Here is a 4,926-nt window from a genome sequence, read left to right as displayed (position 1 = left end):
GCCCCCGCCCCCGGCCGACATCCCCTCCCCCGGGGCAGCCCCCGCCGGGCTCGGATCCGTCGGTCACTCACTCACCGGCAGCGACGGGGGATAAACACGGGGCGCGTGACCGACGCGCGCGTGATGACGCGCTTGCGACAGCCGGAAGAGGAGCGCGTCGTCACAGCCGAGTAGCGTCCCGCGCGCGCGGCTGGGCCCCGTTCAGTGGTGCGTCAGGTGTCACGTGACGACAGCAAGGCTGGCTCTCTAAAGGTCAAGTGCCGGTTTTAAGGAAAGCGGTTCAAAGCCTTTTCTAAACGTTAAAACACGCGATGAGCTACAGCTGGGAGGGAGGCGGAGGTAACAGCCGCGGTCCCCGAGGTGCGGAAGCCGAGAGGAAGCAGGTGACGCTTTTTTTAAGTATTCATTTAATAACGAACTCCAGTAAACGTGTTACAAACAAGAAAAACCGCACTGCTTTTCCAAGCGACAATTCCCAGCATGAACTGCAAAAATACCGTATGATTACTTTACCTTCCGAAAGGGCAGATTCAGAGCCAAAACCCGAATCTTCCTTTGCCGAGCAGAGCCCGTTGCAAAGGGTTACCTGGCTTACCTGGGGAGAGGGAAACGCTACGTCAGTGGCACAGGGAGAAACAAAATGCAGCGTAAATTTGGAATCCACCTTGTCACAATGTATTACAAGGACCACGCCGTACACAGCACACGTCCTACCAGTTTCTTAGCATTCCCACGCACTTCTGCTTCCATATACTGCATTTTTAAAGGACTAAAAAGACGTTTTTGAATAAAAGACTAAAAAATAAATAACTAAAGGTTAGCTAGCAATATTCATGGATAGTTTTATCTAAACAACACGAGGGACAATCGCATCTGCCAATTTATTTTTTATTATTCCTACTGTCAGTTTTGGTAGACTCACAGTAACGAGTCAAACAAGTTAGCTCAAGAACTAGTAGGTGACTGAAGACTTATAGAAACATTTGGTTGCTGAATCAGCTGAATAACCAAAACAAAATCTTTTCTTTGTTTTTTTGTGTCCAACTACATCTACATAACTTGAAAATAAAGAACTGAAGAAAAAAGCCATCATGTCCTGAAATATATTTCACTATCTTTTATCACTTACAGCAACAGTATGTGAGCAGATTGTCATGACACATTTTAGTGTGTGTTAATAGAAAAGTAAGTTTTAAAAGATTTATCATAGCATAATTACAGGTTCTCTCAAAATAGCACAAATTCTCAGTGATAGAGTATATAAAGATAATCCCGTGTATTTTACCAGTTTCATTTAAATATGAGGTAATTCCTCCTCTATCACCTCCTCTATCACCATTATTTCTGTAAAATACATACTTAGTCATACTGTTTCCAATTAAATATGACTATTTAAGCAGCTTTTCGTGCTTATTTCATCTGATTGCCTTCACAAATACAGTTATTGTCTGTATAAGTAGACTCACATTCAAATTAATGCAACTGTGTTAACCACTACAAGCTGTTGTGTGCTTATAAGTTTCTGTTTATCTTGAAATCAAAAAGCTACTGGGCGAAGCAGGGGGGTACTAATAACATATACTTCTACTAAGTAATTCTGAAACAAAAGCAAGCATGCAGCCACTCGCCTTTCACGCTAAGTTAGTAAGTTAAACAAGATACTGGTGTTGTGCATGCTGCTAAAGTCAAAACCAGCATTTAAACATAAAGGTGCATGTCTGTGTTCTCAATAATGAATAAATAGATAAGAAAAAAAATCGAAGTTTTTAAGTTAATGTATTTGTCAGTTTTTTTCTGTTCCTTTCATGAAGTAAGTGCTAGCCAGTATCAATTCCGTCTGCTTCAGCTGACTCTGGCTGTGTGAGAGACACAGCAAGGGAATGCTTTTAATCCCACCAATATTTACATTAATGCTGATTTTACCACTTGGATGTCCATGTCAGTAAGGTTAATATTTTGCCCCTGGATTGTTTCACCCAAGTCCTTTAATAAACACACATTCCCAGTACAATGAAGTGTATGTTATAAAGCGGCAGCAGCTGCCACTTAGGAATGAAATTTCAAAGCCAATACCCCAGGCTCAGCAAAGGTTAAGGTTCATTTTCCTCCACAGCAATGCAGAGAAATGTATCTGAGGGCACCAGGTGCAGCACACTGCCTCCTCCTGAACCGCAACTGCAGCCATGCAGGAAAGAATTTCAGAGGTTTATATAGCAGTGCCTCTGCTACAATGCTGAAACTCACTCTCTCCTCTTACCATCAACTTCTCACTGAAAATCCTGGCTATACTATTATCTTTCTTCTGATAAAGATTTTACTATGCTTCATTAGTTTCTGGAACAAACTTCTCTTTGAGCCTCTGCATATTTAGCTTCCAAATGTAAGCATAGCAATAAGGTACCTTACAAATTTATGAAGCCCACTGGCTCCTGAAGTATGTAATTTTCAATATAAAATGCCCTATTTTGCTACAAGAGCAATCAGTAAACCCAGCAATATGTTTAAATATCCCATTTATTTCATGTTTTATATATATATTTGTGAGACAGGATTGAGAAACTGCTCCCTGAAAATTCTAATGCAAACTTCTTCATATAGTAAGTGATTTATATACAATAAAAACTGTGCAGAGACCAAGTTTATCTCACTGTTTCCAGAATGCATGAGAATGCTTGATCCTTTATCTGGTTTATTCTCCCAGTTTCCAGTTATCAGTGATTGAAGGACTTTGAAGGCATAGAGGGTGAATCCGAACCATTATGTTAGGCAGGCATGGGAAGACTCCATGAACTGAATCCCTTTTAGACTCTACTTAATATTTTGAGCTTCATAATATCCTACTGCAGTGATTCTTCACTTTGCTTTTTGAGCCATTTTTTACAAAAAGTGTTATTGCTAGACAAAAAGTGATTTATGACACTACCACAAAGTCATATATTTCCATGTTCCAATACTGATACCCCATTAAAAAATACAGCACAGCAGTGATATTAATTAGCCCCCCCTCCCAAAGACCAAGTCTTTCATCATGAATACCTTTAACCAGTCTGTTTCCCTTCTAATCTGAAACAGGAATCAATGGCAACTATTTAATAAAGAGTGCTAAGAATCAAGTTGAATACTACAAGGTTTATCACCACATAATTCATTGCAGCAAGAATCTTTGCTTGTGTTAAAATCCTTAATGCTTTCAGAACAATACAATTTATTAAGAACAGGATACAAAAGATAGATTGACACAGAGGTCTAAGGTGTAGGCTTTCAGAAAGCACATTAATTTTCAAAAGTGAGCTCCCAGTCATTTCAGCCTTCGTGATACAAAACAGGAACTACTATAGAAAAAAATTAGCTGTGCAGAAAACTAGCAAGACCCACATTCTCATTGCACCTTGATCTGTGTAAACTACATGATACAAAAGTAGAATTTCTTACATTTATCGATCACTGCTGAGGATGATTCATCACATTTCAGTTCTTTTACAAGCTTTATATCTTCAGTCTTTCATCTAAGTTATCGTCATATCTGCAAAGAATTAATAATAATTTTTATATTAAAAAAGCAACTAAATTATGCTAGTACCTAACATGCAATAAAAACTTTCATGCAGAAAACATGAAGTAAAAAAAAGTTGGACAGTCAAACTAGCAGAGTAATGAAACCAATAAGCTAGCGCATTTTCACTACAGAAAAACAGCATCTCTAACAATACATTTGCTTCATGTTTCCTATTTTTGCTTTCTCTCCCTCACCATCTGCTTCTGTTCTGCTTTTTCTTCCAAAAAGCATCCACCTCATTTAGCTTCATTCACCCCATCACAGAATTCAGACTGAATAAGAAACAAAATTCCCAATGCCAAAGCCAAAAAAGCACTACCTATTCGTAAAAGGCCTTCTAAAAATAACTCTCATTGCTCATACAATAATTTTTTATCTATAAGAGAAATAGTCCGTATTGATTCAATGTTTTGCTACACACATCCTTTAAGCTTAGGAAGTTGAGAGTTTTGGCCATCAGTACCTTTGGATTGTACCTCTGCCTTCAGTGCTGCCATTTTTGCCAAATCTTCCCTTTGTTCTTTTGGTAGCCAGCACTGAATTCCACAAGAGTGAGATACTGTAGCATGAAGAAAGAAGGTGAATTACAGAACACACAAGAATTTCAGCTACTTTCAGTATTCTTCAGCAAGAGAAAGAACTACTCCTTCCATCATGGAAGTCACCTAAGCAATGCTCAAATGGATCGCTGTTTCTCTAGGAAACGAGTTCCTTAAGAGTTAGCAACACTCATGGCACAGCTCCTTGCATGTCCCTGTCCTCCCTAGGAGGCTGCCGCTGATGAGCATTGCTGACCCGGGACACAGAGGGCTCTGGGGCTGCTCTGGTCTCCAGGACCAGGAACCACGAGAGCCCTGGCTGAGGGGGCCACCTGGGCCTGAGGAACCCTGTCAGGACAACCACCATCAGTTCACCTTTCTGCAAGCAGCTAAAGCACAGGTACGCTTTTTTTGCTGTTTTTACAACAGTTTAAACTCAACGTAAAAATACTATTTACTGCACCGACACAATCCACGTGTTTTAATGCCAACACACCATTAGTTTGATGGAGCAGAATCCCACTTCTGTCAACACACAAGCAGGAATTACTTGGTTAACGACACTGAAATACCACTTCTGGTAAAAAATTTAAGACAACAAGACGGTTTGCTTTGCCTAAAAAGATCTGCATGAAAAAAAAACAACATTTGGGGGCGAAATTCCTCACAGGGACGCTCAGCGGGGCCTGAGGAGGCCGCAGCTCCGCCGGTGGAGTCCCCCCACAAAACCCCACGGGGCGGCAGCTTCGCATCGAGACAGACCCGATTCCCACGGCCCACGGCGGAGCAATAAGGAGGGCGCCGGGCCGGCTCCCACCGGCAGGGCGGACC

The sequence above is a fragment of the Charadrius vociferus genome, unplaced genomic scaffold (genome assembly GCF_000708025.1).
Source record: "Charadrius vociferus isolate BGI_N301 unplaced genomic scaffold, ASM70802v2 scaffold281, whole genome shotgun sequence".
NCBI lineage: Eukaryota > Metazoa > Chordata > Aves > Charadriiformes > Charadriidae > Charadrius > Charadrius vociferus.
The sequence above is the reverse complement of the archived record's forward strand: the minus strand, read 5'-3'. Positions refer to the sequence as shown.